We start from the raw sequence: 9350 nt of genomic DNA on the forward strand, positions 1-9350 counted from the left end.
GTGGCGCCCGCCCTGTGGAATGCCCTACCAGAAGATGTCAAACAGATAAACAGCTATTTTATTTGTAGAAGCCCTCTGAAGGCAGCCCGGTTCAGAGAAGTTTTTAATGGTTGATGTTTTACTGTGTTTTTAATATTTTGTGGGGAGCCACCCAGATTGCCTGGGGTAACCCAGTGAGATGGGCGGCATATAAATAATAAATTATTATTATTAATGATCAAGGATGATGGAGCCAGGAGCCAGAAACTTCTGCAAGGCCACAGTTTCCCCATTGCATTCTAAAAAAAATAAAAATAAAAAATTGGGTCAGGGCTTTAGGCTGCAATCCTATGCACATTTAACAGGGAATAAATTTGACTGAAAAACAATCTGAGAAGACATGTACACACTATAAGAAATTCATTCCATGGAAGCTCTGTGAGCTACAGGCACATTTTAACCAAAAGAAATGCTTCAGAGCAGAAGCATAAAACTCAAAAATATATCCATACAACTTAAGTACACTATAAATGCAAAACAACAGGGGTGTATTTTTTCAGAAAAAAGCAAGCAAACCTAAAATACAGGGGAAAATAATTCAGAGTTATTGTAAAATTTCACCTACATGGCAACCAAAAGTTCACAATATGGTACATTAGCTCTCAACCTACATAGAACTCTTACCGAGTCTGAGGAATCCTGTGTAATACAAAAGCTTGCACGTCAAGTTTTTAAATTAAGGTTGTTTATATTTATGGACCAACACTGCATATTTTTCAAATATAAATGCATCATGCCTTTTCATAAAACACATGCACACACACACAAAGAGCAAAAGCAGAAACCTGGAAGTATAAAATGCAAAAGGTAGAAGGAATAATACTGGCTGTTTTAGAAAGGCTAACATTAATGCAAAACATGTTCTGTGTTGGGCATCCCTTGCAAATAATGTTAATGCAAAATGCTGGAGCAAGAATGCTGGGAGACGAAGCATCCTTGTTTTTAAACAGCTATACTGGCTGTTTTCCAAGCCCAGTTCAAGGTGCTCATTTAGATGGTTAAACCCCATGCTCTAAAATGAGCAGATGAAACCCTCCAAGCACTTCCTACATGAGATAAGGTACACGGTGTGAGGGTTTGGAAAAGGGCCTTTTCCATTGTGGCTCCTTACATGCAGAACTCTCTCCCTACATAGGTGCTTGGTCTCCTCTTATAGCTTCCGCTGGCGCATCAACATGCATCTTTTGTGGGGGGAGGGCATGTAGAGGAGAGACCTCATTGCTGCTACTGTTACTGGTGACGGTATAACTGTCATTTGTTGTTGTGTGGTTTTAATAGATAGTGGGTTAGCTTTTTTTAAAGGATCTCTGCTTTTTTAAAACAAAAAAAGAGCAGAGACATCACCTTGCCAACAAAGGGCCATATAGTTAAAGCTATGGTTTTCCCAGTAGTGATGTATGGAAGTGAGAGCTGGACCATAAAGAAGGCTGATTGCCGAAGAATTGATGCTTTTGAATTCTGGTGCTGGAGGAGACTCTTGAGAGTCCCATGGACTGCAAGAAGATCAATCCTCTCCATTCTGAAGGAAATCAGCCCTGAGTGCTCACTGGAAGGACAGATCGTGAAGCTGAGGCTCCAGTACTTTGGCCACCTCATGAGAAGAGAAGACTCCCTGGAAAAGACCCTGATGTTGGGAGAGATGGAGGGCACAAGGAGAAGGGGACGACAGAGGACGAGATGGTTGGACAGTGTTCTCGAAGCTACCAGCATGAGTTTGACCAAACTGCGGGAGGCAGTGGAAGACAGGAGGGCCTGGTGTGCTCTGGTCCATGGGGTCACGAAGAGTCGGACATGACTAAACGACTAAACAACAACAATAAACATCATCTAAATAAAGTATTTTTTAAAATCTCTTTGATGATTTTGCTGCAAGAGACAACGGCTGTGTTCCCTTGCCCATTTACTGAGCACTGACTGCAGTTCCAGTTCCGGTTGTTTTGTTAATTGATTTGACATAAAGATATGTACCAACTAACACATAAACATGTAAACAATAACAGAACCATTCATGGAGCATATTCAATATAAAAACAAAATGAATTGCAAGTACACATAGCAAAGTTTTAAAAACCTAGCTACTGGGTTTTTAACGTTATCCAGACAATGTTATCCAAAATGCACATGTATCCTGCACTTTGTTATAAAATACTACTGCATGGAGTATTGTTTCACAAACCAGCTTCACACTGATTGAAGTTCTTAAGTCATTCCGAGAAAGTCTCTAACCAAGGTGTGAACACCTTTGCATAGGCTAAAGACATCCAACCCCTCATCAAGGCCCCCTGGTGGGAACACAAACAGAAATGAATCCGACACTAAATAAGTCATGCTGATGTGAACATTTTCGGGGGGGGGGGGGGGAAGGCTGGAGCTGAGGCATGCCTGGAGGGGGAATAACACTAAGGCATGTTGCCACCCCTTTGGAAATAGTTTTTGAAAATAGTCATTCTTCAGCAATGATCAGAATTGTACACAAGGGATTTTATTAGCTTTGTAAAATCTGTTCGTAACTTAATAATTCGCCAAAGGTAATAGATGGCCTAGAAAAAAACCTAGCAAGCTAAATACAGATTTAAAGGTTTTTTTTTTCTTTTTTAGATCTTTAATGCAGTGTTCCGCCACAAGCCCAAACCCACTTAATTTCAAGTCATTCTCACTTATTGCAGTGAAACAGATCCCATGGGAAATGTCTCTCACTGCTGGCAATTGCCAGAAAGAGATTTGTTGACCACTGGTTTTGGAAGCAGGGAAGGAATTTTGCAGACTCTCAAATCCATCCCCTGATCCCTTAATGATAGCCAAAGACTTCCTACAAAGACGACACCAGCATTTAGCCCTTTAGTCAAGAGCCATCGCAGCAGGCAGTCAAGTGGGCTCCAGACCAAGGTAGAATAAATGCTGAGCTCAAATTCTCTCACCATCACCACATGAGAAATGATTTGCCCATGATTCTTACCCTTAGCCTGTTATTATTTTAAAAATATTAATAATAATAATACCCACCCTTAGGTCCCAGGGCGAGTTGCAACATTAAAGCACAATATCATATATATATATAGCATTTTTTTTAAAAAAAAAAAAAAGTCCACCATGTGGAAGAAAAGATTGACTGTAATCAACCTCAGCTGGTCCAAATTATGAAAACTTTACGAAATCAAACTACTGGCATAGAAGAAACAACTTTAAATTCGTTCCTTGATTTAAATTTGATAGTTAATTCTAACAGCACGGGCCTAATCATGTCTACTTAGAGGGAGTCTCATTGAGTTCAGTGGGGCTCCTCCCCAGTAAATCTCAGAGCATCTTACAGGAATTCCACATTTACATTAAGGAAGCATGGCTGACAGTGAGGTGCAGAAGATGAAAATTTGTGATAGCAAAATATTGGGCTTTTGAATCCTATGGATTCAGTGAATGGGGTGGTAAAGGGCAGAGAGAACACAAGAAAGAACCTGCAGGGTCAGGCCAATGGCTCAACTAGCATACTGTTCTCACAGTGACCAGCCTGAAGCCTCTTTAGGGAAAACCACAAGCAGGACCAGAGGCCTCTCCTCTGCCCTCTCCTGCGCTTTCCAGAGAATGGTGCTCGGAAGCTAAGTGCCTCTGACCACTTCCATCTTCTCTCCAATGGAAAGCAATCTCCACACAGGTCTTGGACAAGGGAAGGGGGAAATGGAAGGATGCTTCTCATTTTCTCTTGACTAAGTGCAGCTCACCTGCAGAGAAGGCGAGGAAGAGGAAACTGTGGAAGGGCCAGTCCATTTTGACAGGCAAAACGAAACGCTTTTATAAAGCAGCAAGTGCTGGCTTGCCTCTTTGTTTCTAACATTTCCCTGACTACTTTTCAGCACAGATGCAGCCCAACTGCTAAAAAACTTTAATAAAGGTGCATGTTGCTCGTAACTCTGTGTGTCAGGAAAGGATGAACGCAGAAACTTATAAAGAAACCTGCCGTTTCCATCACCAGAATCAGAAGAGAAACTGAGTTATGATTCGTCTGTTCACAAGGAGGGCTAGAAACTCACACGGGGGGGCAGAGAAACAAGCCAACAGATCTGTGAGCTTAGAAGGATGAGCTACTGGAAATGGGGAGTGTCCTTGGCGGTTATTGAGCCCAACCCGGCTCAGTGCAGGGATATTGAAGCTAGAACATCCCTGAAAGAGGGCAGTTCTTGCAATTTGAAAGTTTTGTGCAATGTGCCTTTGGTTGCCAGCTCATATCCAGACCCAATTCAAGATGCTCACATTGGTGCTCAAAGCCCTAAATGATTTGGGCCCCAAATACCTGCAAGACCGTCTCCTTCCCTACAAACCTTCTGAGATTGGGGTGGTGGCAGCTGTGAACTGTGAAACTGGCTCCCCACATAGATGCATCCGGCAGCTCCATTACGCAGCTTCTGGAGGATGCTGAAGATGTCCATCTTTACTCTGACTTTTGACACTTTTTTTTTTTAATAATATTTATTAAAGTCTCAACAATTACAGAAAGAAAAAATAAACATACCACATTAAACAAAAACAAAACAACACACCACAATATAAAAAAGAGGAAAGAAAAAAAACAAAAACAGAGAAATAAAACCCATTAAACAAAAACAAAAACGCAAAAAAGAAAATGCATCAGATCTCCTCATTACCATTCTTTCATTAGCTTATTTCCTTGACCTCTTCACACCTCCCTTTTTTGTATTCTAGGTCTATTATCTATTTCAGCAAATCCTTTCCCTCTTTTAAAATTTTTGTCCTGTAAATTGTCTTAATATAATGTAGCTTTACTTTTCCTCCTTTCACCAATTAACAGTCAGTTATTCCCAAATCCTTTATATCCTTCCTGCTAAAATCATATAATATTTTTCCAGCATCCTTCTAACAGATATTAATTTTACAGTGTTTCTGTAAATAGTCTTTAAATTTTCTCCAAACTTCCTCCACCGACTCTTCTCCCTAGTCTCGGATTCTGCCAGTCATTTCCGCCAGCTCCATATAGTCCATGACCTTCATCTGCCATTCTTCCCGGGTGTGTAAATCTCGTGTCTTGACTTTTGACACTTGAGGTGTATATTTTTAGAATGCACCTTAATTTTTATTATAGTAAACTGTATTAAACCGTCTTCAAATTTGCATTCTAACGTTGTAACCACCTTAGGACCTTAGGATGAAGGGCAGGTAGTGAATAAATAAAAACGTAATATTCGAATAATCTTCCTTCTCTCTTGAATCAGGTTCCACCCTAGTTTAGGTCTCCTGTCTTCTCCACTTGCCATAAAGAGGAAGCGTCCAGCTCTGCCTCCTGTCAGGGCACGGCGAGCAGGGGAACCAATATGGTGGCTGGACTGCACCTCCTCCCATCGCTGGTCATTGGCCAAGCTGGCTGAGGCTGATGGAACTGAAGGCCACTAAAGACGCCTGCTCCTTGGGAGAAAAGCAATGGCAAACCTAGACAGCATCTCAAAAAGCAGAGACACCACCTTGCCAACAAAGGTCCGTATAGTTAAAGCTATGGTTTTCCCAGTAGTGATGTATGGAAGTGAAAGCTGGACCATAATGAAGGCTGATTGCCGAAGAATCGATGCTTTTGAATTATGGTGCTGGAGGAGACTCTTGAGAGTCCCATGGACTGCAAGAAGATCAAACCTATCCATTCTGAAGGAAATCAGCCCTGAGTGCTCACTGGAAGGACAGATCCTGAAGCTGAGGCTCCAAGACTTTGGCCACCTCATGAGAATAGAAGACTCCCTGGAAAAGACCCTGATGTTGGGAAAGATGGAGGGCACAAGGAGAAGGGGACAACAGAGGACGAGATGGTTGGACAGTGTTCTCAAAGCTACCAACATGAGTTTGACCAAAATGCAGGAGGCAGTGGAAGACAGGAGTGACTGGTGTGCTCTGGTCCATGGGGTCACGAAGAGTCGGACACGACTAAACGACTAAACAACAACAACCTTTGGAGACCTCTGCTCTGGCTACACCTGCATTAGAGATGCATTGCCAGAGGAGGTGCCGCCAGGTGTTTCTGGAGCCAGCACCAGAGCAAGGGAGAAGCTGGAGAGCACGTCTGCTGATCAAAGCCGAGAACTTGCTGCTCCCCATCATTTGGGGGCAGGGGGCACCCGTGCTCCTCCAGAACTTCACAGAGCATGATACTGAATGCTACCGCTGCAGAGTGAGGATTCAAAATCTTCCCCAAGAGACTGGGCACTAATCAAAACCATTTTTTTTATTTCAAACTTCTGCTGCTCCAAATGAAGTTTGCAATGGGAATGCTAGAAAAGAGGCCAGTCAGGGATCCTTGTTTGAGCACAGAGGCCAGAGGCAATTATACTACACTCCCTGAATGACAATACTTATTCCTACATCTCACAGCCAATACTTGCAAAAGAAGTAGTTGTTTTAAAACAGGCCCCGACCTGGTGTCATCCAGATGTTTTGAGCTACCATGTCCCCCCACTCCCAGCCAGAACAGCAGCACTTGGCAGGAGCTGATCACAGCTGGAATCTCAAACATCTAGAGGGCACCGGGTTGGGGAAGGCTGTTTTAAAGCCTTAACTGCATCCCCCTGGAAAGGCTGGTGCCTGATTTCTGGCACCACCCTAAGCAACTCTCATGTGCCAGGGGGGGCAATTGAAAAGTGAACTTACACAGTTACATAGTACATAGTTGTTACAGATGTGTTTACCTAAATATAAATGCAACTGATAAGGGCAATCAGCCCAAACACAACTCTAAGTGTTTACAACGTGATTCGGAGGGACTTAACTTACTGGTACCTCTGGACCTTAGAACTTATTTAAGCGCACCCACCAGAAAGGTTAGACAGTTAACATCTGAGTGCCATGAAATTAACAGGAGGACGAGGGAGAATTGCCTTAATGCAGAAGTTATACTCCACCATCCACAAGTCCTCCATTCCAGTGTTAATCATCATTGGCCCTGATCTGTCCGGGATGGGGGTCAAAAGACCTGAGTCTGCAATGTTGCTACCCAACTAACACACCTGCACTCTTGGAAGAGAAAACACCACTTGCAGTTCAACCTGTCAAAAGCTCCCAAGGATAGGATTGCAAGGGAAAGATTATGAGAAAAGATCTGTGAGTTGGGAATCCTTTCTCCCTCTACGCTTTTGGGTGTGTGTGGGGGGGGGTGAGTTTTGGTTTGACATTACGCTGCTCCAGCTCCTTCCAAAGCTCCTGCTTGGATTTCTTAGACACCCTCAACTAGAAAGCACCCACTGAGCAGCCGGACATGCTTTTCAGGCAAACATGTTCAGAAGTCACAGTAAGAACGCACCAAGTTTAATCTCCGAATAAAACTGCAATCAGCTGCAATCCTAGACACATGTGGTTAACCCTCTTGGGTTAAATGAGGCTTACTCCCAGCAGCTGAGAGGTGCATAAGATTTCAGCCTTAGGATCACGCTGCAAAGAAGCAGCGGCAGGTGGGATATGCAGGCGACAGGAATCCTTGGAAAATAAAGAACAGCCAAGAGCCAAGCCCCCGTTTCGCCAAAACCGAATCGCAGTGGAAAATACAAGTGATTTATTGTTCTCATTATTCTTATAGCTTTCCTATTGCAGAGAACTGTGCTTGGGCAAGCATTTTTTTAATAAAACAAAATAAAGGATTTCCCTACTTTTTAAAATAATGATAATAATTGAAAGCCGATACGTCCCAGTTTGTTTGCAGCAGCCACGCTGCTTGTAAGCACATTAGCGCAGCGGCACAATTGCTTAGCCAATTTGTCAGCCGCAAGACGCAATCCTTGCCCTGGAATAAGAAAGCTGGGGTAGCTGGGTTGGTAGAGCCAGTGGCGAACCTACATTTCGAGGGTCCTGAAGCTTGAACTGTCTTGGGGGCCCTTTTTCAACCAGTAACGAGGTCTGGGTAACAACCCCGGTTCTCTTCTTCAGTGGGGCTGTTCCAGGACAGATCATCACACCTTGACAACATCTGTGCTACATAATCAATTTGAGTCGTGGCACTCAAATGGGGACCCAAAATAAGCAATGAGGACGGGGGTTCGAGCCCCAGTGTCGAGTGAAGGATTTCTGCCTAGCTACTAGATGATCCTGCCGATCCTTTGCAACTTACACTTCTGTAATAATACTGTAAGTAAGCAAGCTAACAAACAAACAAACAGGCAAAGGGGCAACGGAGAAGGGGACCCGCGCGCGCCCCCAGGTTGCCCAGCCGGTCCTTACCTGTTCCGGGCTTGAGCTCGCTCTCTCGGCTGCGCGAAAAGACAAGCGCTGTGCGCGCTGCGGAGCCTCGCCTTGCCGGGATGCTGCCCGAGCGACTCCTGCGCAAAGCCGGCTGTGCGTGGCTCCGAGCGCCGGAGAGCAGAGGGCGAGGCTGCTGCTGCTGCTGCCGGGCGCCGCCTCCTGCCTCGCTGCGCGCTCCTCTCGCTCGGGGAAACTTGGGGCAGCCAAGACTTCGCCGCCGCCGCCGCCGCCTCCTTTTGCGCTGCTGGCGGCTCTGCGCTTCTCCTCTCCGGCTCCCGAGCTGCCCGTTTCCCCCTCCCGGCAGCCGGCGGCTCAGCGCAGCCACGTGCGGCGGCAGGAGGAAGGCGGCCGGTGCTCTCCGCCAGGCGGCTGCCCCGGGGCCGGATCCAGCCTTCTCGCAAAGGCTGGAGGACTCGGCGGCGTCGGGGGTCTCCGGCTCAAGGTCGCCCCACAGGCCGGGCGCTTTCGGCGGCGGCGGCGGCGCGGAGTTGGCCGGTTGCTGCGCCAAGAAGGAGCCTTGCGCTCCTCCGACTCGGCAGCGCGGGATCCGTCGGGGGCTCAGCGGCGGAGAGAGGGGCGCTCGGCTCGGCTGCGGGGATTTTGTGTGTTTGTTTATTTTGAAAGAGTCTCTTTATGCGCAGGTGGGGCTCGGAACTGGGCCCGGGGAAGACCCTCCCCACCCCCACCCTGAGCTCCGAAGTGAAGCCTGTCAAAGTCCGCAGCAACGGGCTGGCCTGACTTGCGCGTTTGTTTCTGCTCTGTTTCAGGAAATGTCCAACTGATCTTCCGTGCAGCCTTGGATTTACTTAGAACATTTTGCGCAGGCTCTCATATTCTCTCTCTCTCTCTCTCTCTCTCTCTCTCTCTCTCTCTCTCACACACACACACACACACACACACACACACACACGGTTTTCAATACGTAGAATCTGCCTGTTTCCGATGTCTATGATAACTAGCCCCCCTCCCCACAGACGGCCAGTATTTTGCAGAAGGGATTTAGGTTTGCACCATAGGAGTCAACCCCTGGGGCCAAGGACCTTTCACCCCCACTCCCACCCGCAAGAAAATATTTGAGCCCCCACCCCACC

At 45.9% G+C, this 9350-nt stretch overlaps 1 protein-coding gene across 1 annotated transcript in view; it reads right to left on the reverse strand.

The window, feature by feature from the left end:
- Positions 1-8546, reverse strand: part of SEMA3D (semaphorin 3D) — a 174560-nt gene extending 166014 nt beyond the window's left edge. The window contains exon 1 of the mRNA XM_081860956.1: positions 8239-8546. The gene's annotated coding sequence lies outside the window, so the exon portion shown is untranslated. The remainder of the gene's footprint in view (positions 1-8238) is intronic.
- Positions 8547-9350: the final 804 nt, after the last annotated feature.

Source organism: Podarcis erhardii (genome assembly GCF_964252035.2).
Source record: "Podarcis erhardii genome assembly, chromosome: 5".
NCBI classification, from domain to species: domain Eukaryota; kingdom Metazoa; phylum Chordata; class Lepidosauria; order Squamata; family Lacertidae; genus Podarcis; species Podarcis erhardii.